The sequence below is a fragment of the Lissotriton vulgaris genome, chromosome 3_1 (genome assembly GCF_964263255.1).
Source record: "Lissotriton vulgaris chromosome 3_1, aLisVul1.2, whole genome shotgun sequence".
Classification (NCBI taxonomy): Eukaryota; Metazoa; Chordata; class Amphibia; order Caudata; family Salamandridae; genus Lissotriton; species Lissotriton vulgaris.
The window spans coordinates 740,687,793-740,711,603 of record NC_141689.1 but is presented as its reverse complement, the minus strand read 5'-3'; positions in this window follow the sequence as shown (position 1 = coordinate 740,711,603).

The window sequence follows — 23,811 nt, the reverse complement described above, 5'->3', positions numbered from 1 at the left end:
CCCTCTATGCTTGAGGAGAGGATAGATTCTGTATCAATTTTTTATTGTGTGCATCTCCCAAATATTCCAGGTTATAAGAGAGAGCCAATACATGATTCCCATGAAGGAGGAGGTGGTGTGTGTCTTCTAACCTTGCTGGATCTGTTGATGCTTTCATCAGGATTTCTGCGTACACAAAATACTCCTTCCCCAGCCAGCCATGTAGGAAGTAAACATGTATGTGCAATCCCTGACTCAGGAAGTCAAAATAACTATATGCATAACCACAACATTGAGAACTGGGAGGAAAGTCAAATAAAAGTATTCTTCACATGGAGCATGTTGGGTGGCACTTTCAAAGTACTCAAGTACCAGGAGGTAAAGCTCTTTGCACCTGCTGGAAGTGAGCCAGTAACACAACAAGATTGTGGACGGAGTGGTGAAACTTTTCAAACACTCACCCTCAGTCACAGATCTGGGTATATCCATCATTTGTTTGCTCACCATGTCACCCCAGTTTGGATCAAGCGATATGCATATCAGTCTTGACCCTGTTCCCGGTGAGAACAGACCAACCCGAACTGCTGGTCCAGGTCCTTCCTGGAATGGAAACAAGCATCCTGGGACTGGTTTGGGGTATCAGTCCTCATAAGCCAGGCTCGCTTGAATCCATTGGCACAACAAGCAAGGGACCCACATCTGGACATACCCTGGCCACTCAGGGTAAACATAGCAACACAACAAGATGATGGACTGAGTGCTGAACATTTTCAAACACTCATCCCCTGTCTTAGATCTGGGTTAAATCCATTGTACTTTTGCTGACCATACCACCCCAGTTTGGACCCAGTCATATGCATATCAGTCAGAGCAGTTCAGTTTCGGATTCTGCATAATTTTCTTATTGTGTGCATCCCCCCAAATATTCTAGGCTATATGAGAGAGCCCAGTAATGAGTGCCATTAAGGAGGAGGTGGTGTGTGTCATATAGCCTTGCTGGATCTGTTGATGCTTTCATCATGATTTCTGGGTACACAATATACTCCTTCCCAGCCAGCCATGCAGGAAACCTGTATGTGAAATCCTTGACAGAAGTCACAACAACAATAACGTAACCACAATCTTAAGGATGGTGAGAAGAGTCAATAAAAGTCTTTTTCACGTTGTGCACGTTGGGGGTCACTTCCAAACACTGGGGCCCATCCTGGCACTCCCCTCGAGTACCGGGAGGTTAAGCTCTTGGCCACTGCTGGAAGTGAGCCAGTAGCCGTTATCAGCAGACTGCCAACCACCATCCACAGTCTGCTAGAAAAAAAGTATTTCTCCAGTGACTAACAGCTTGCTCGGGAGTAAGGGGAGATCAAACATTCTCCGAGATGAAAGGAGAAAATGACCAGTGGGCTAAGCCCCAGCATGGAGTAGAAATAGCAGACCACAAATTGCGTGGGCCGAAGAAATTAATTGGTCTCGGGATATTTATTTTATATGCCTTCTATTACAGATGCGGAGGAAGGATTTACTCAAACAAGTTAATATTAGAGGTAGAGGGCTTTTAATCAGATGATAATATTGGCCATTTGCGGGGATACCACCAGAGAGGACTAATGTCCCAGGAGAGGAGTCAGGAGGGTCGAGGAGCCATCTTCTTTGGAGGCCTCGGATGAGGTAGATGTTAGTGCCACTGTCGGAACGCGAAAGGAGCCTCCACCAATAAGGAGAGTGACTGCTGGCCTGGGCCTGTTCTCATGATTGAACCACAGTTGGAGCTTGGGATGCCCTGAGTTATGTCTTAGGGGTTTGGAGTCTGCGTCTATACCTTTTATGTTCCCATGTGTAGGGTGCATCAGCCTGAGAAGAGCATCCCTGTTTCTCAGCCCAGTTACAGACACAGGCCACCTCTGACTCGCTGAAGAAGGAATTTTCCTGGCCTTTTCCAATTTTAAGTTTGGATGATAACAGTAGGGAGTATTTTAACCCAGACTCTCTAACCTTTCTCTTAACACCCTGAAAAGAGGTCCTCTGGTGCTGGATAGCCAAAGTGCCGTCTGTGAAAACAAGGAGTTGGTGGTTGTCCAGTTCGAACTGTCCTGCTTGCTTACAATCAGGCCCTAGTAATTCATGTGGCCTTTAATATCATGTCAAATTTGTCTGGTTCCTCTGCTGGAGAGCTTTCTGTCCGGGAGTCCCGGTTTGTAGATGTACAGTGCTGTGGGCCTTTCTGTACAATTTCAAGAACACTTAAGCATCAAAATAAACACTGCAAGCAGATGTTTTTAAGACATACTTCATGCTCACAAAACCTACTATGCTTTAATGCTGCAGTGCCTACACTTTCAAAAGAGCTGCTAAGCCGATATTGGGCAGAACCTGCTCCTCTCAGCAGGGTAGATTTCCCAAAAAAGAGGCAGTACCAACATTTCTCAGTAGCGGTGCTATACTTTCCATAACCAAAAACGGTGCGTCTCAGCAGGTATTCATAGTGATGGTACCAGCACTGCTTGAAGTCTTGCTATACCTTTCCTGATAGGACAGTCCTTGCTTAGTTGCATCCTCAGTAAAGGTATTTGCCAGAAAGCTGCTTTACTCTTTGAGGCAGGGCATATAAACGTTAGCAGAGATGCTTTTCTTCCATGGGCATCGTTAGAACGTGTACAGTTTGACGCTAAAGCGAAATCCCTCAGCAGATATGCTATGCTTTAAATCGACAGTACCTCTACATTTTAGCTGGTCTTTTTTTTTTTACTTTTTAATATTACCTTATCAGGATTTTCAACCAGCTGTTATGTCAGTGGTATGTTCGCCTTCCGAGTTTGCTTCCAAAATTTCAATAGGTAGTTCCTGTAGTGGTTTGCACGTTGCATATTAATAAACCGCGTCTGCACTTCCCTCTTGGTCTGCTAACTCCTAACGTCCGTACACTCTTGTCTGTTTTCAGGAGGGTGCTATACTTTAATTGGAAAGCACCAGAACCTCCCTGGAGAGTCCGTGCACCTTAAGTAAGAGGTCTTACTAAATACAGCACCTATGCCATTAAACTTCTTGTATTTATTAAATGTAGGCCGCCCTGTGATCTTTTCTTCAATACCCATCAGGAGATTTTTTTAGCCGTTTAATTCAGTCATTCATTCACACAGGAGACTGGGAAGGCAAGCAGCAGCAAAAGCAATTTTAATGCAGGAGCAAATAATATTTTATATAGATGAAATGCATACTTTGTTCGGTAAATCATCAGAATGGTGACTTTTTAACTTCTGCATGCAAATTTGCAATCTGTGATACAATATTTATTATCTATAATTCTGAGAGCTTGTGACAGATTTCTCAATAAAGGAGCCATCTCTACCTATTTAACGCAGCAGAAGGGAAACTATTGTATTAAAATCCATTATTTGGATCAGGTCTGTGATGCAACAATTTCATGACATCTATTGGTACTTATTTTTCCCAAGAAATATATACCAATGGCGCAGTAATTTATATTGTGTTACCGAGAAAAAGGAACATTGAATTACTTTTGGAACACCTTACTTCAACATATATTACACTTCACTAAATGAAAGCATTGTAAAGCATATTTTAACTACCTCAAAAAGTTCTCTGCTTTCATAAAATATATTTTTGTTAACACTGTAAACGGGATTCTTTCCCTGGCCAGTGCCGAGATCACTCAACTCCAATCTCGACAAGTGTTTCGTTTCAATACCATAATTAGGCTACTGGTGACGAGATAGGTGATTACGTAAACCCTGCGACCCAAAGGACAGGGAGAGCTCCCCTGGTCAGTATGCTATGCTATGGTCCAGCAAAATGCTTGTACATGCCACATGTGCCTAAGTTGCAGTGAAAATTGATGGTTAGCATGTGTGTAGTCAAAGCCCCACTCCAGCTAGTGCAAGGTCTGTGAAGAAAGTGAATGTCTTCTAGAAAGTTTGTTTGTCATTGGCTAGAAATTTGCTGGTAAAATTGAGACCAGAGATACTGCTCCACAGCCTAATGCAGAGCTGTCATTCATGCAATAGGACAGCAATAAAGGCAGTGACAACCAGATACAGAAAAGCGCTAAAGATTATGATAGCAGAGTGTAAGGAAGTGGTATAAGCAGAAACATTTATGACACCAAGAAATTCTAAGCGCAGTGACAACCAGGTACTGAAAGTGCACTGAGTGGTGACAGCCAAGTGCAAGAGAACTCTGTGAGCAGAAGCAGGTAAATGGCGAGAAAAATTAGAGGTGGCAATAACCAGATATAGAGAATAAGATCAAGCTTACCAGAACAAGAGTAAAGAGAGCTATCCGACCTCAGCACCAGGCACCACAAGGCAAGCAGAAGCAAGGGGCTTTGCGTACAAGGCTAGTGAATCACATTGAACTGACTGAAAGGCTGTGAGTATTAGTCGGAATAGTGACATTTTTCATATGGCTGAGATACCCGCCACCCCCTCTCAACACAATCCCCAAGGATGGGAAACCGGAAACAGTTCTGAAGTTTTTGGAGACGGGAGGGAGTGACCCTCCCGGGCCGTATTTATTAAAATATGAAACAAAATTAAAACATTAAATCAACAGTTTCATATTATGTACAATTTCATTACCACATTGCGATGTTTGGCTAACCTTAACATATCCTCTAATACAAAGGTTCTCCTAGCCGAACTAACATCCTACCAAACATTTACTTAACTTTTGAAATTGTACATCCTAACGTTTAAGGGCCAACGGCAAGGTCGTAACCGGTGTCAAGATCCCTAACCCAGACATATCCCCCTCACTTGAGAGGGGCGGCACGGAGGCATACCTCAAGTGCAACTACCAATTTCCCTTGACTTGACGGGGGCCCCAATAAAACTCAACGCCACTTAAAGGTCGTACGAGGACTCGTGTGAGGTATCTAGAAGGTAGCGTAGACCCCCCCCCAAACCCCACACAACTTACCACATCTGCCGTCGCAGACGTCCTGGCCCCGGGAAATTCCCCAGGAGGGGGCTGTAACCCCTCCTACCCATGAAGGGGCCTTGACCGCCTTCCCTTTCCTTTCGGCGACCAATCCTTAGAAGGGACCGCCTCCCCGTTGAGGGGCCAATGGCCACCTCCCCCGAGCGCCCCCATCCGTAATGGGTGACGCCCACTCATAGGGATCTTCCAATTAGTGCTCACCGATCATGACCTTACCGCCCGACCAAAATAAATACGACAATGATAACTAAATAACTAAAGACTAAATATAACAGACAGTATCAACAACAACTTTATTCAAAGCATGCTTACTGATGAACACTAAAGCACAATTACTTTATTTGCAAAACATAACACAAATCGATCATTCTTTACTGCATACTCAAAATCTTCACGATAATACCACAACCTGTAAACGAAAATCAGAGTTATCCATCAAACTTTATTCAAAACCACTCGCTGTCTTCAGGGGCTGGTGGGTGGGTCAAAATTGGCTCTTCGTTCCGTCTCGAGCTCACGTGCAGCGAGGAGGTGCAGCTTCAGAGCACAGGAACAAGAGGATGCTTTCTGGTCTCGTTCCTCCTTTTATCCGTCTTCAGGGCGGGCGTAAACCCGCCCCTGCCTGCCCCAAGGGCGTGGCCAGCCGCGTCAGTGTCTAGGCCAACCCACTCTAGGGCGGGAAAAGGCGCGCCCCGGCTACGCCGCTTCGGGCATACCAGCCGAGACTCGCCTCCCGCCCAAGATGGCTTCCCGGGGGGATCGTGGTACTCTGCCATAAGTTCGGGGGGACCGATTGGTCGCCCCTTTCCATATGGCTGAGATACCCGCCACCCCCTCTCAACACAATCCCCAAGGATGGGAAACCGGAAACAGTTCTGAAGTTTTTGGAGACGGGAGGGAGTGACCCTCCCGGGCCGTATTTATTAAAATATGAAACAAAATTAAAACATTAAATCAACAGTTTCATATTATGTACAATTTCATTACCACATTGCGATGTTTGGCTAACCTTAACATATCCTCTAATACAAAGGTTCTCCTAGCCGAACTAACATCCTACCAAACATTTACTTAACTTTTGAAATTGTACATCCTAACGTTTAAGGGCCAACGGCAAGGTCGTAACCGGTGTCAAGATCCCTAACCCAGACATATCCCCCTCACTTGAGAGGGGCGGCACGGAGGCATACCTCAAGTGCAACTACCAATTTCCCTTGACTTGACGGGGGCCCCAATAAAACTCGACGCCACTTAAAGGTCGTACGAGGACTCGTGTGAGGTATCTAGAAGGTAGCGTAGACCCCCCCCCAAACCCCACACAACTTACCACATCTGCCGTCGCAGACGTCCTGGCCCCGGGAAATTCCCCAGGAGGGGGCTGTAACCCCTCCTACCCATGAAGGGGCCTTGACCGCCTTCCCTTTCCTTTCGGCGACCCATCCTTAGAAGGGACCGCCTCCCCGTTGAGGGGCCAATGGCCACCTCCCCCGAGCGCCCCCATCCGTAATGGGTGACGCCCACTCATAGGGATCTTCCAATTAGTGCTCACCGATCATGACCTTACCGCCACAGGTCCGGATAGTTGACCGGCTATCCGGACCCCCCACCACACTCCTACCTAAAGGTCATGTTTTAACGTCTTCAGCTAAGCTATGTAGTCTCCTATGAGTAACTCATTCCCCATCCGAGACAAATGAACACCATCCCCCAAGTACATACTGTCATCATTAATACATCCATGCGCGATAGAATGCAGTGCATTGGAACGGAACAACCTACTTACTTTGTTATTAATTTTCCTCACAGAGTGATTTAAAGCAGAAACAGACAAAGCCCCCCGCCACACTTTTCGTGGGATCATATGGGACCACGCAATTGTGCACCCTGGAACTCTCCTCGCTAACCAACTTACAGTGGAAAGCATCGCCTCCAGGAGAAGTCGTCTACCAGTGGTGACCAAATCATTGCCCCCAAGATGTACTATGACTACAGACGGCGGTGACCTCGTCCGCCCTAGCAAACCCTCGAAAAATGATTGAAACTGATCAATACAGAGACCGCCCTTTCCGTAGAAGGACACACTGTACCCGTATTCCCCAGCCACGTGCACCATGTCACCTGCCTTGAATACGTCCGCGGCACGCCTCACGTATGAGTGGCCCACGACCCACACCTCCTTTTTAACAGCCGGTGATGTCTGACCGCTGGCCCGGTGTTGGGTCGACTGCATAGTCCGCCCCGCCTCGTAGGCTTGCGTAACTGAAAACCAAACAAAAACAAGAAGCGTGAGTACATCATTACAGCTTCACAACATGTGCAAACGCACATACCTTTTATACCAGTTGGAGGACCAACGCCCCACACGTTTAACTTGTTCCACATTCAGACCCCTGGCTGTAGCCTCAGTAGCAGCCCCTATCCGAAAGGAATGGGTCCCAAACTCGCCCGGGTTCAAGCCCGCAGCTGTAATTGACATCGCAAGCACCCGCTGAAACTGAAACCTTGTCAGTGGGGTGGCGTCTGCGTGTCTCAACAAGGTCCCCCCCCATGATGCCACCCTTTGTGTCAAGTAATCCTCTAAACACCTCACTGGGCACATGGGCGACCCGGGAATCCTGTGTATAATTATGCCGTCGCCCATCCCACTTTGATCGGTCTTGGACCTTACAAACGAGACCGTCATCGTCTCCCCTCTGATTTGAACGTGCTCTGCGCACAACCCTCCCGTAACATCCTGCTTGTTCCTCGCCACTAATTCGCTTACCCGCATAGCTCCATGAAATGCTAGCGTAAAAGCAGCTCGGAATAACACTGTCTCAAAGTGAGATGAACATGTTGTAGGGAGTCTGGATAATAACTGGGCCAACCTATCCAAACCTATCGGGCGCCTCTCGTCCACTCTGCTACCCTCAAGGCGTTGCCACCCTCGTAGCGCTTTTTGCACAGTGAAAGACGCTGTCGGGTCCTGTATCCCGTGAGCCCTAGCAACAAAAGAAATGGCAGCCCGATGCCTCTGGGCCGTGGCCACCGATTTCCCTGCCCGATGTAAAGACATCAAAAAATTCACTACCCATTCCTCCTGTCCCCAAAGCTCCCCTCTAGCAGTCCCCAAAAAGGCTAAATAGGAAAGGAACGCCCCTTCATATGCCTTCCTCGTCCTGCGTGCTAAACTCTCTCCCACGAGGTTACGAAGCTCGGGGCACCGAGAGACCAGAGAGCTTCGGGAAAGGGTGCAGGCTCCGGGTCCGCTGTGGGAAGGAAACCCCAGAAAGCCTGCATACGAAAACGAGAAAGGGCATCAGCCGCCTGGTTCATTATCCCCGGGACATGTCTCGCTTTGAATAGTACATTCAATTGCATACATAATAATACAATTTCCTTGAGCAGTCTAAAATCCATTTGCATCGTGCTGCCTGGCTATTGATACACTCAACCACGGTCATATTGTCAGACCAGAATACCACAGAGTGATCTCTGAACCCTTCAGGCCACGTTCTCAGGGCCACCAAAATGGGGAAGAGTTCCAGGAAGGCAATGTTACTTGTCAGCCCACTGTCTCGCCACCATGCTGGCCATTTTTGTGCAGACCATCGAGTACCGAAAATGGCACCAAAACCTATACTCCCTGCCGAATCTGTCCATAGCCCCAGTTCCTCGGAGGACACGGCTGGTTTGTTCCAGACGACTCGACCATTGAAATCCGCCAGAAATGCCAACCAAATGCGCATGTCCTGGCGGACCTCGGCCGAGAGCCTTGTGCGATGATGGCCCTCCTTCAGTCCGACCATGGCTTGAGCGATCGAACGGGAAAAGGGGCGGGCCATTGGTATAACTCTCAGGGCAAAATTCAACTGCCCCACTAACTGCTGTAGCTGATGCAGTTTAACCTTAGTTCCACTCATACACATTTGCAGGGATGCCCTGAATTTTAACACTTTATCACCTGGTAAATGGAAACAACCTTCTCTGTAGTCTAACTCGATCCCCAGAAACTCGAGGCAGGTCGAAGGACCCACCGTCTTACCTGGTGCCAATGGCACGCCAAACTGATTCATTAAAACACAAAATGCATCCAAAGCTTGTCCACATTCCGAATCCCCAGCTGCCCCCAGGAACAAAAAATCATCAAGATAATGCATAACATGTTGAAAACCCGTCTTCCTAGTAAAGACCCATTGTAGGAAACAACTGAATTTCTCGAAATAGGCACAAGAAATAGAGCATCCCATCGGCATACACCTATCCATGTAATACTGTCCCTGAAACGTGAAACCCAGTAGCCGCTGATCGTCTGGATGTACCGGGAGCAACCGGAACGCTGACTCGATATCAGATTTTGCCATCAGCGCACCGGGCCCCAGGCGATTCAAAATGGCCACGGCCTCATCAAAAGATGCGTACCGTACCGAACATATTTCTGGGTCTATCGCTTCATTTACGGAAAGACCACGTGGGGCTGACAAATTATGTATCAGCCGAAACTCACCCGGGTCCTTCTTGGGGACCACTCCTAAAGGCGAACAAACAAAGTTAGCCACCGGGGGTACACTAAACGGACCAGCGACTCGACCTCGAGTAACCTCCTTCCGGATCTTTTCCTGTACCACGGTCGTATGCTGCAAGACCGATATCTGATTTTTGCATCTTTCCACACCCTGAAAGTCCCCTACTGGGATGCGGAAACCATATGAAAACCCGTTCCGCAACACCCCAGCAGAAGCACGATCCGGGTATTCACTGAGCGAGGGAATCATCGCCAGGGTATCAATCGGGGTAGGTAAAGGCGCCCCTCGGACTATGTTAGACCTGTTTGGCGCCTCCTCTACCCCCGTTATCACCCGTTTTGGCTCTGCACGTGGACTCAGGATGGGATGATTGCCCACACCCACTACATTCGTGTTTAAACTTGCACGATCCCTGGGGCCTAGTACATTTACCCCTGTTAAAATTCCAACACACCCCCTTTTTACCTGTATTACCGGTAGGCCTCGAGTGATTGTCGGTACCCGTACCTGATCGAAAGGGCGTCCCCGCATACTGACGGGAGGATTCGCCCACATTACTCCCTACCAATGGCACTTTCAACATACCAGTCTCCTTCATTTTGGACCAGGACACAGAGTCATAACAATCCCAAGTTAAGTTTTTATCATGTTCTTTTGCTTTTCTGAAAAGATTATCATAGCAAAACCAATGATTACCCTCGTGTGATACCGAGTACCCCATGATCCGTGACTGATAACTCGGCAATTCGGGTAGCAATTCGGGCCTCCGTTCACCCAAGATCGATGTGAAAATCCCCCATGCCTTGCCCCAATTGCCAATGTTTTCATTAACCTTAAAGGCGGCCATCTTTGCGCGCCAAACACTCGGATGCATGAGATCCTTCTGATTTTTAACATGCTCCATCTCATAATGATCAGTAAGCAACGAGAACATGTTCACATATTCCCCTGCCCATATCTTTTCTTTAATAGCTAAAGGAACATGCTGACCCAACCTCTCCCTTCGAGAGGGTGCCGACTCTTCCCTCGCAATCGGCAATGGCCGCTTACCTGAACTGGACGCTGTCTCTGCGACTAAAACCGTCCCCTGAGGCTTCCCTACAGCCGCGGCCGGCGTGGGCACCCTCGCTGCTTCACGAGTTTCCCGCAGTTGCTTCATCAACACCTGCGCGTCTACAGCCGTGGCGCCCTCGCTACTTTTACCCAACCACGCTGCTAATTGTGCTGCCAGCTCGGGCGGCAGATCTTCCTCGGACACGGGGGTGACCACCACGGGAATCGGATTCCCTTCCTCCGGCACAGGAGTGGGTGCTTCGAGCGGGACACTGGGACCCGGGGTATCTCCCCCAGCTGCTCCTCTCCTGGGCCTCTTGCCTTTTCCACCCGGGGCCGTACCCTCAAAAGGACGTTTCGGGCCTCCTTCCTCATTTTTATCCATCCGCCTCTTTAGGTCGGTCATCTCCTTCATGAGAACACGCAGCATCTGTTCGGTAGTCATTCGCTTTCCCGCCTCCTACAGAGTATCTGCAAAACAAACGAGAAAGATTACAACGCTCAAAATTGGCTCTTCGTTCCGTCTCGAGCTCACGTGCAGCGAGGAGGTGTAGCTTCAGAGCACAGGAACAAGAGGATGCTTTCTGGTCTCGTTCCTCCTTTTATCCGTCTTCAGGGCGGGCGTAAACCCGCCCCTGCCTGCCCCAAGGGCGTGGCCAGCCGCGTCAGTGTCTAGGCCAACCCACTCTAGGGCGGGAAAAGGCGCGCCCCGGCTACGCCGCTTCGGGCATACCAGCCGAGACTCGCCTCCCGCCCAAGATGGCTTCCCGGGGGGATCGTGGTACTCTGCCATAAGTTCGGGGGGACCGATTGGTCGCCCCTTTCCAATAGCTGCTGAAGAGAGAGCAAAATATGGTGCCACTGCCTTCTTGAAACCACCTCCTCCCTTCGATACCTTCAAAAAGCAAACTATCGGCGACCAATGGACTGTCAGGTTTGAACCCTTTGATGATTTCATTGTTGCGCTGGAAAAAATAAATGACAAAAAGATTGTTAAATATTTGAAGAATTTTTGCAGGTGAAGGAGTAAAGGAAGTGAAAAAGAAAATACCACTCAGTGATGAAGTGACATAGCGTCAAATCAAGGAGGCTTAGAGCACAAAGTCCAATCCAAGGCTGAATGTCGACTATAAAAGGTACATCTTCAGTCAAAAAAGGCAGAGAGCTGGTGAAACGATGTATGGGTTTGTAGAATGCATTGATTTGCTCATAAAGCATTGCAACTTTACTGATGAAGAAGACAAACGTCTCAAACAGTTGTATGACAGAACCACACATGCAATCACAATACTTGCCTTTACAACACGATTATTACCATGACTGCGTCCTTACCACTCATGCCTTTACAATGCACACCTTTACCACGCATATGCTTCACAATGCATGACTTTACAATGAAAAATTAGGAATTTAGCAGATAAGTGTTATGCCTTTATATAAATGTATATATATATATATATACTAGCAGCCCGTCCTGATGTTGTCCGAGTACGAAAAAGAATGTCTTACATGGTTAGAACAGGCAAGGCAAAGTTTTTTTAAAAGTTCATGGCATAGTACATTTATTGTTTCATGCAACTTGCCTGTGCGGCTGCTCAGAACCCCTCTTTCTGTTGCTCGGAAGGTGAGCGTGCGCTCTGCGGTTTGTTTTCCTTTTCGCAGAATGCGAACGTGTGTGTCCGCTTCTGCCGACGCCCCTGATGAGTCCTGGCATACACACTGAAGACATGTAACTTAGTAGGTTCATGCACTCCACAAAGACTTGCTTGGCGCACTTAGACGCCCCACATCGCGTCACTGCCAAACACCACAACTCCAAGGACGCTTTTCCCCCTCTCCGCAATGCTTCCGGCGTCTCTGAAGGCACACGCCCATAACAATGCTAAACGACACGCCCACTTCAAGACTTGTCAGAATGCTATTTTCACACAGAACGCTTTTCGCAAGCATTGCTTTACAGCAGAACGGCCACGCCCACAACGGACTCCTTTGTCCCAAAACGGTCTTATTCACTTGTAATGTATATATATATATCAGTGATGTCATTTGGGATGTCATCAGTGATGTCACTGACCATGTCATGAATGATGTAATGTGTGACATCATCTGGAGTGCATTGCGGGTGCGCAAATTATAGTTAGCAGAACTAACTATAACGTAGGAATTTCTATGGTTTTGTACGAGTGAAATTCCCAGCTAACTATAACACCCCTGAAACCTAGGTTTTTTTCTGTGAATTTCTAAGGTTTTTTAAATGCTAATTTGTAACTATAACGTCTCTGAAACCTATCGTTTTTTCAGTAAATTTCAAAGGTTTTTTAAATGCTAAATTTTAAGTGTAATAGTAGTTATACCTATTTTTTGTACTGATTTTCTACAGTTGTTTAACTGTTTATTTATAAATATTTTATTCATTAAATAACATGATACATTTTTCTGAAAATTGCAGACAGTTTTTTTTTAAATAATCAAACTGAAATATTGTTTTTTTTTTTGTTTTTTTCTTTTAATATATTTATATTACTTTCTTTTAAAAAATGTTTCCCGAATTTTTCTCTGAGTCGTGCACCTAAAGCGTACACATCACGGTGAATGCGCGGATTCTAGCCGCCATTTTAGAAAAGTCATGAAGGATCCGCGTTCGGTGCGCGACGGCTGTGTGTTTTTCAGTTACATCATATACATTTAATATTACGTGAAGTGCGGGATTGGTATGCGACCAGTCCGCGACTTCTGCTCCTGCGCATTTGCGACACATGCGCATTATGGTACGCGACGCTTGCGCGGTGGCGGGTCCCGCGTGACATCATTTAAGTGCTGGGACGCGCTGGGTGCGCGACTCCCGCAAAACAAAATTATGTTCTAAAATGATATGTCTGTGTCTGTAATAAACATATTAGCACAAGAGATTATCTAAGATATTCATAAAAATAATATATTTGTACTTACAATAAACTTATATTTTTGGGAAGTCGCGAATGGTACGTGCTTCGTGAGCGCAGAGTGCGAGGATCCCATGTGACCTCAAAAAAAAGATTTCATTGGTTCATAACATTTCCCACTGTAAATATTGAAGGACCCCACCCATTTTAATCATTCTTGTTGGAGCATTTTTAGTTAGACATCTCTATTCCTACAAGAACCCTTTTTGCTTGTTTTTTTGGTATTTTTCAAAAAATAGCAAACAAAATGGCATCTGAATAGCAGCAGCAGCAGGAGGAAGTATATTCTGAAGAAGAATTCTTGCAGGAGGCACCCCGTCCACAGAGGCCGGAATCTGTTGTGTGGAAATTCTTCACTTTTCCACCTGGAGAGAAGAAAGTAAATGCAAGAAAGGTGACGTGCAAAATTTGTGACCGAGTCCTGTCAAGAGGTAGTGAAAAAAAATACTCTTGTGGTACTGCTTCTATGTACAAGCATCTCCAGACCACACATCCTCTCAATCTTGCTCGGGAGGAAATGAGGTGAGCTGCTTTGAACCCCTCACCTGCTGTGACAGGTACGTCTGGAGCATTCTTAGGAACACCTGCAATGGACATTAGGCCAGAATTTGCCTTTCTCGAGCAACACTTCCTCAAGTGTAAGAAACGTATATGATTCGGTGAACAGTCGGTGGATGCAGTTTGTGCTGCACAACGCAACCATCGTTCTTAATTTTTTTGTTTGTTTGTTTTTTTAATGATAAGTAATTTTAAATGTTTCCTGTTTTATTTGTACTTTTTTTTGTTCATTTTTTGAAAAAACACCAAAGAAATACAAAATTGTTCAAAAAAATACAAAAGAAAAAAGAAGAAAAAAAAGTTCTTATCAGAACTACCTTATCTGGTTAAAGAAAGAACTATAATTGCAAGGTAATGTGTGAAAGTTTTGATGAATATATATATACAGCATGATTGACTGAACAATTGCATTAGTAGTATGACATTGTTTGGCATTCTGTCCATCAACTGTTGTTTTTGCATTTGTCACCCCGAGTGGGATGGGCATGCTCAGATGTGAGACCCGTGCTCTCCATGCCACTGGAATCAAGCTATCCTGGCTGATGAGGTCTGAAAGCCCGAAACCGGTCCTAGGATGCTTGTTTCCAGTCCAGGGAGGACCTGGCTTGGCAGTTCGGGCTGGACTGTTCCCATGGGGCACAGGGTCAAGACTGATTTGCATATGGTTGGGTTCAAACTGGAATGGCATGGTGAGCAAAACAATGATGGATTTAGGCCCAGATCTCTGTACTTGGGTGAATGTATGACATTGTTCTGCATTCTGTCCATCAACTGTTGTTTTTGCATTTGTTACCCGAGTGGGACGGGTACGCTCAGACGTGAGCCCCGTGCTCACCATGCCACTGGAATCAAGCTATCCTGGCTGATGAGGCCTGAAAGCCTGAAACTGGTCCTAGAATGCTTGTTTCCAGTCCAGGGAGGACCTGGCCTGGGCATTCGGGCTAGACTGTTCCCATGGGGAACAGGATCAAGACTGATTTGCATATGGCTGGGTTCAAACTGGAATGGCATGGTGAGCAAAAAAACGATGGATTTAGGCCAAGATCTCTGTACTGGGGTGAATGTATGCCATTGTTCTGCATTCTGTACATCAACCTGTGTTTTTGCATTTGTCACCCGAGTGGGACGGGTATGGTGAGACGTGAGTCCCATGCTCTCCATGCCCCTGGAATCAGGCTATCCTGGCTTATATGGGCTGAAAGCCCGAAACCGGTCCTAAAATGATTGTTTCTAGTCAAGGGAGGACCTGGCATGGCAGTTTAGGCTGGACTGTTCCCATGTGGCACAGGGTCAAGACTGATTTGCCTGTGGCTGGGTTCAAACTGGAATGGCATGGTGAGCAAAAAACGATGGAGTTAGGCCCAGATCTCTGTACTGGGGTGAATGTATGACATTGTTCTGCATTCTGTCCATCAACTGTTGTTTTTGCACAATGTCATTTCAGCATATCTTGCCCCGTGACCGACATACCTGTATGTTCATCAACTTGACTTATTTATAATAAACCTACTTAGGATTGCAAACATCAACATAAACAATAGACTACACATTACTTTAAAGTGAAAGGCTATCGGCCATATGAATCTGGGCACGTTGTGTATTATAATGGTTCTTACACGAAAGAAAAGAAAAAAAAGGGGTGTTAATATACACACACTATCCCTAAATAAAGTTCGAGCGATTATAGTTCCATTCCAATCACAGCTCATTTGAGATGTCATGAGTGATGTCATGAGTGATGTAACTGACCAAGTCATGAATGATGTAATGTCTGAGGTCATTAGCAGTACATTGCAGGTGTGTAAGTTATAGTTAGCTTAGGTAACTATAACTGCGGAATTTCACTGGTTGTGTATGAGTGAAATCTGAGTCTATGTATACCGTCCCTGTAATCTTTGTTTTTTTCAGAAAATATCTAGTTTTTTTAAACGTTAAGTAAGATGCATATCACAATGCATGGTGGGGGGTTGGAAGCAGGGCTTGGCATTGTGCTACCCCCACCAAAGCTTGCTGCTCCTGCCTGCTCTCCTCCTAGCCATCCATTGTCCAAGTCCATGTCCCTGCTCCCTTATTACAGCTCTATGTGGCCATTGTTCTGCCACTGGCCTTCCCGCCTTCTCTGAACAGTTAGCTTGCTGCCCCATCCACCTCCTCTCTATCCTCTGTTGTCTGAATCCATGGACTAGCCTCCTCCCTCCTGCCATGCATTGGCTGATGTGCTGCCACTGCCCTCCATTTAGCATGATGTACCAGTCTACTTCTCCTGCCATCCATTGCCCAATTCTATGCCCCATCATTGACCTCCTGCTTAGCCTCTGTGCTTAGCTTGCTGCCCCTTTTCTCCTTCGCCCTGCCCTCTGATGTCTGTGCGCATGCTCCTGCTCCATCCTTTTTGCCCACCATGTTCAATGGACCTGCCACTCCTATCTACTCTGAGTGTTCTGTTGAGCTGCCACTCCCCTCCCACCTGCCAAGCATTGTTAGATGACTGTAACCTGTCCCTGTCACCTCCACCCTGCCTGTCCACTTTCCATGCCCCTAATCCCTTTCCACCTGTCCTCCATGGTCAATTTTACTGCCACACCCTTCTGCCCTCCCTGGTGTGTTGTGCTGCAACTGCTCCTCCTGCCTGCCCCATGTGGTCAGTTGTGAGGCCCCTTCCCTGAACTCTCTTGTCTGTGCCTAGGTCCTGACTCTCCCTTCTATCCTCCATGGTCCTTTGTGCACACTACTTCTTGCCCATCATAACCATTGTACTGCCTCTAACCCTCCTGCTTGCCATACACTGTCTTCTGTCCTGCCAGGGCCCCTCCCACCTTCCATGTGTGGTCAGCTAGCTGCCACTGACCCCCTCCAACCTTCCCTCCATGGTCTGTGTGTATGCCATTATAGTCTCACTGTTAATCTCCATGGTGTGTCTTGCCTCTAGTGCCCATCATGCCTGACCTCCATGGTCATCTTGCTGCTCCTGCCCTACCCCCTTGTCCCAGCCCTCTGTTTCCATGTGCAGACCCCTATTCACTCCCTCCTGGCTTGTCTGTTCCATAGTAATACCCCTGATCCATCCCTCCTGCCCTTTATTATCCGTTATGCTGCAGCTTTCTCTCCTGTCTGTCCATTATGGTGAGCCAACTACCATTGCCTCGTTCCACTCTGTTCTCTGTTATCCATGTGCATGGTCCTGTCCCCTCTCTATTGCTTTCTATGAATTGTGCTGCACTCCCGTCCTGCATGTCCTGTGTGGGGTATTGTGCTGCTGCAAACCCTGATGCGTGCCCTGTAGGGTCAGTTTGATGCACCTCTCCATGTCCCTCCTATCCTCTGTTATCTGAGTCTGTGTCCCTACCCCAATTCCTCCTGTCTTCCATGATCCAATGTACCATACTTGCTAATATTTTGAACTTGGTAAGAGGGCGATTTTTAAAAAAAAACTGGGGTATTGATTTTCGCCTTTGACTTACATTGAAAAAGAGGAGATTGTAGACAGGAGACAGATCAAATAAAGCCCATTTGGGCTTAAAAACATTGGATGTTTCCTGGCTGAATCGGGTCTGTTGGAAGTATGGATGTACTACCACTGACTCTTCCTCTGCCCACAATGATCTATTATATTGCCACAGCCTCTCTTGCCAGTCCTATATTGTTGGTTTGTTGCCCCTGCCCCCCTTTCCACCGCCCTCCATAGTCTGTTGTGCTGCTACTGCCCTTCCTGCCTGCCCAGTGTGGTCAAATTGTTGCCTCTGCACCCTCCTACCTGCCTTCAATTTTCAGAGTCCGTGCCCTTGGCCTCTGCCTCTCAACAGTATCCCAATGAACAACTAGATTGCTAACATTGTATATTTATTACACAAGTGTGGAACGCCTGACATCTTCATGAGGTAATCAAAACTGTAATAAATAGAGCATTTCCTTTAGAAATTACATATATGAGAGGGCCTTATTTGCTTCAAAATTATGGTTAGTGCTCCAAAAAACTAAAATGAGGGCATATTTTCTGAGTTTTCAAATAGCGACAAAGCACTTTAAAATTATTTGTCATCTTTATGTTTTTTTATCCAGTTGACCAGTTGATTAAATGTTGCACTTAGGGGAGAGGATGTGGTGATACTTCCAGAGCTGCAGATTTTGCAACTGGGGGACCAGATTGGAGTTTCTGCTTCAGCTCGACATTCTGTGATTCTGGTCAAATCACTTAATCTCCCCATGTCTACAACCAAAATGAATTTGTTCTTGTGTGATGTAACCAATTCTCATGTAAAGCACTAAAATACCTGACAACCCTGCACTATATAAAACTGCAAAAACACAAAAAATAAAAAGTGTTTTGCACACTTCTGTCATTGGGCTACATGTGGGCTACATATGGGTGATATTTGTGCTACATTTGGGCTCTTTTGTCTCTGGTGGCCATCTTGGGGGACTTATTTGTTATGAAGTTTCCTAATTTCCTCATTTACTGCAGTCTCCTCTGTAGGAAATACTTTCTGTTTTTTACTTTGGTTTTATCAAGAAGGCATTCAGATGTGTCACACATTTGCCATACATTCTAAATATTAGCACTCTAGCTGCTCATTAGATCACTTGTAGTAAAGCTACTGCTCACCAGGATAGTCTGATGCTGGTATTCAAAATGCATGTTTCAGTCTGCATGTTACACTTTTTTAATGAAATAGAAGAGGATTTTAGAAGTAAAAATGTTCCCTAATTTTTCTTTCTGCACAAATCTTAATTTCTATGGCAAAATTAAGCCCCTCATTTTGTTCCTTTGTAAATTAAATGTTTTAAGTGTTACCACTTTATTCCAATCAAGATGGCTTCAGGCGCTCCATACTTTTGTCATAAGTAAGACTGTTAACGCTCTAGTTGTTCTTTAGAACACTCTGGGACATTCTGTCATTGGGCTATACTTGGGCTACATCTGGGTGATATTTGTGCTACATTTGGGCTCTTTTGTCTCTGGTGGCCATCTTGGGAGACTTATTTGTTATGAAGTTTCCTAATTTCCTCAATTACTACAGTCTCCTCAGTAGGCAATACTTTCAGTTTTTTTACTTTGATTCCATCAAGAAGGCATTCAGATGTGTCACACATTTGCCATACATTCAGAATGTTAGCACTCTAGTTGCTCATTAGATCACTGCAGTAAAACTACTGCTCACCAGGGAAGTCTGCTGCTGGTATTCAAAGTGTGTGTTTCAGACTGCATGTTAGAATTTTTTAATGAAATAGAAGAGGATTTGAGAAGTCACTCAAAATGTGTGCTAATTTTTCCTTCTGCAGCACTAATCATACTTTCAATGGCACAATGAACCACCTCATTTTTTAAATTAATTGTTTTAAGAGTTATCACTTTATTCCAATCAAGATGGCTTCAGGTGTGCCATACGTTTGTCATAAGTAGGACTGTTATCTCTCTAGTTGTTCTGTAGAACACTCTGGGAAGCTGTAGTAGAACACAAAGGAATCAACTGACAGTCTCTGCCCTTGTTAGATGTGCAAGTTTTGCTGAGAATGTCATACTTCATTCTCACATGACTGAGAAAGATAATGTGAATTTACAGAAAATATGCTCTCAGTTTAGCTTAAAGATCGCCTTCCAAATCTCTGTAGGAAAAGCATGAGAAAATAGTTTTCTCTCAAACATGATTCATGATATCCCAGCAGAAGGCTTTTTCACATGGTAAAATCACCTTAGAACACACCCCAATTCCTAAAAGGAGTATGGTACCATCAACAAATGATTAATAATGTAACTAAAAAATGTAAACCTTCTATTAACTGCAATTCTTTTTAATGAGGTCTTATCATGTATATTGGTCCCAAGATGGCTGCCAACAATTCTTGGTTGAAGTGCTGACAGCCAATCAGATCTCACGATGAGATGTGTGGTTAGGTTCCGCCCATATATATATATATATATATATATATAAATATATATATATATATATATATATATATATATATATATATATATATATATATATATTACCTACTGGCGATAGCCAGTAGGTATATATAGTTAGGATTTTTTCTCTATGGAACTTTTGAAAATTCTATGCCTAATACCTTTGGCGTTTGTGGACGGAATTGGCTGAAATTTTCAGGAAAATGGCACATTTTGTTTCTGAGCAGCTCCTGGAAATTTGGGGGGGGTTCGTCAAGGGGGGGCTGAGAAAAAAGGGGGGTCCCAAAACACGTTTTTCCCATGTTAATTTCCATAGGGCGGTTGGCCTCACTTTTAGCCCGAACGGCTGAATGGATTTCCACGAAACTTGGCAAAATTGTAGGGACTGTTAGCCCGATGTGCCTTTGCTAGGTCTCAATATATGTGCTTCAGTGGATTTTGAGAAATTAACGTTTAAAACAAGATATATATCTGTAACAGCGCTCCGGGCAGCGCTCCGGTTCGCGAACTTTTCGCGTATCGGAACTTTGCGAAGCGAAGCTGATTGGCTCTCCGGTGTCTGTCAACATTCTAAACAGTCCAGAGCGGCCGCCATCTTGTCTCTCGGTAGGATCGAGAGACAAGAGGAGGCCAAAACAAAGGGGGAAATGAAGGAAAGGGGGCAAGGTAGACCCCTTCTGACCCCCTAGGATTGATGAGGGGGATATTATAGCGCCACGCCGGGCCCCAAAAAAAAAAAAAAATTCCGATTTTTTTCGCCGTAGAGACGCGTCTTGGTTCGCGAACCGGGCAGCTAACCGGGCAGCTAACCAGGAAGCTAACCGGCAGTGTAACCCAAAAAAAAAAAAAAAAAAAAATCCGATTCTTTTTGCCGTAGAGACGCGTCTTGGTACGCGAACCGGGCAGCTAACCGGGCAGCTAACCGGGAAGCTAACCGGCAGTGTAACCCAAAAAAAAAAAAAAATTCCGATTTTTTCGCCGTAGAGACGCGTCTTGGTACGCGAACCGGGTAGCTAACCGGGCAGCTAACCGGGAAGCTAACCGGCAGTGTAACCCAAAAAAAAAAAAAAAATCCGATTTTTTCGCCGTAGAGACGCGTCTTGGTACGCGAACCGGGCAGCTAACCGGGCAGCTAACCGGGAAGCTAACCGGCAGTGTAACGGGAGTCTGAGGAGTAGCTGATTGGCTGTCAATATTGTAAACAGTCCGGAGCGGCCGCCATCTTGTCTCTCGGTAGGATCGAGAGACAAGAGGAGGCCAAAACAAAGGGGGAAATGAAGGAAAGAGGGCAAGGTAGACCCCTTCTGACCCCCTAGGATTGATGAGGGGGATATTATAAAGCCACGCGGGGCCAAAAAAAAACCAAAAAAAAATTCAGATTTTTTTCGCCGTAGAGACGCGTCTTGGTTCGCGAACCGGGCAGCTAACCGGGCAGCTAACCAGGAAGCTAACCGGCAGTGTAACCCAAAAAAAAAAAAAAAAAAAATCCGATTCTTTTCGCCGTAGAGACGCGTCTTGGTACGCGAACCGGGCAGCTAACCGGGCAGCTAACCGGGAAGCTAACCGGCAGTGTAACCCAAAAAAAAAAAAAAATTCCGATTTTTTCGCCGTAGAGACGCGTCTTGGTACGCGAACCGGGCAGCTAACCGGGCAGCTAACCGGGAAGCTAACCGGCAGTGTAACCCAAAAAAAAAAAAAAAATCCGATTTTTTCGCCGTAGAGACGCGTCTTGGTACGCGAACCGGGCAGCTAACCGGGCAGCTAACCGGGAAGCTAACCGGCAGTGTAACGGGAGTCTGAGGAGTAGCTGATTGGCTGTCAATATTGTAAACAGTCCGGAGCGGCCGCCATCTTGTCTCTCGGTAGGATCGAGAGACAAGAGGAGGCCAAAACAAAGGGGGAAATGAAGGAAAGAGGGCAAGGTAGACCCCTTCTGACCCCCTAGGATTGATGAGGGGGATATTATAAAGCCACGCGGGGCCAAAAAAAAACCAAAAAAAAAATCCGATTTTTTCGCCGTAGAGACGCGTCTTGGTACGCGAACTGGGCAGCTAACCAGGCAGCTAACCGGGAAGCTAACCGGCAGTGTAACGGGAGTCTGAGGAGAAGCTGATTGGCTGTTATCATTGTAAACAGTCTGGAGCGGCCGCCATCTTGTCTCTCTGTGGGATCGAGAGACAAGAGGTGGAAAAAAAAAGGTGTAAATGAATGAAAGGGGTAAGGCAGACCCCTCCTGAACCCCTAGGATTGATGAGGGGGCTATTAAAGTTCCCTGGGGGGTGAAAAAAAAAAATTTGCGATTTTTCGCGGTAAAGGTGCTTCCTGGTACGTTAACCAGGCAGCTAACCGGCAGCGTAACGGGAGTCCGACATATTGTGTTTTTTGAACGTTTGTGATATGTGCACGTGTGGATTTTGTCTAATTAAGGTTAAAAAAATATATATATATCTTTAAGCGTGTTCTGGCGCGCTTACGTTTTGGGTTTGGTTTGCGCTGCAGAGACGATACGTCACGGTTATGCGATGCATCATGAGGCGTCTCACGGGCTACGTGATACGTCACTTAATAAAGAATATATTTTACAGCTATAGATATTAGCTTTTAAAAAACCAATGAAATTCACAGAAAAAACCATAGGTTATAGACCATATATAGTTAGGAATTTGCATTTACAAAACCTTGAAAATTCACTGAAAAAACCATAGGTTATAGACCATATATAGTTAGGGATTAGCATTTAAAAAACCTTATTTTATTTGCACAAAACCATTGAAATTCCATATATAGTTAGTTGCACTAACTATATATCGCGGACCCGCAATCCACTGCTAATGATGTCACATATTACATCATTCATGACATGGTCAGTGACATCACTGATGACATCACTGATGACATCTCAAATGACATCACTGATGACATCACTGATGACAACACCCAGTGACTGTATGTTTCTGTAAAGTTAAAATATGTCTTACATATTGAAGAATGAGTGGATGTATAAGTGTCTGGATGAAGGATTTAGTAGGTGCATGACTGACTGTATGAGAGAATGATTAAATGTGTCTCACTGAGTGCATGGGTTAGTGATTAAAGTGTCTTAATTTGGCAATCATTATTTATGTTCTTCTGTAAACTGCTGCATGTTTAAATCAGTAGCTATATCAGTAACTATATGGGTTATTGAATGGTTGCCCAAGTATTTGTATGGGAGACTGAGTATGTGTGTGGGTGGCTGGGAGGTGTATAACTCTGTGCATAGATGTGTGAGCAGTTGATTCCCTAGGTGTATGGGTTCAAAAGTGCATGTAGAAACAGCTGTATGGACAGTTGACTGTGTGCATGAGTATATTGGTGAGTGAATGGATATCTCAGTTCTACATGTCAAAGTAAGTACATATGTAAAACACACTCCATGTGAGAGTTGACATATATAAATAACTGAACATAAGAGCCAGTGAATGTGAGAGTGGCTGTATGAATCATTGTGAACTTGTATCAAGGATTGTATACGAGAGTAAATATGTGTTAGTATATGTTTGAATAAGTAAGGTGTGTATAACTGTATAGTTAAGGAAATGGAGATGTGATTGATTCTTTGCATGACTGACTAGGTGTGTGAGTAACTCCATGGATGTGTGACAGTCTGTGAATGCCTGTTTACACTGAGTGTATCTAAGGTTATATTAGAGTCTGAAGATGTATTATCACATAAATGATATCATCATTGATGTAATCAGTAATGTCAAATGAGATGTCAGTGATGTCATCAGTGATGTCATTTGAGATGTCATCAGTGATGTCATCAGTGATGTCATTTGAGATGTCATCAGTGATGTCATCAGTGATGTCACTGACCATGTCATGAATGATGTAATATGTGACATCATTAGCAGTGGATTGCGGGTCCGCGATA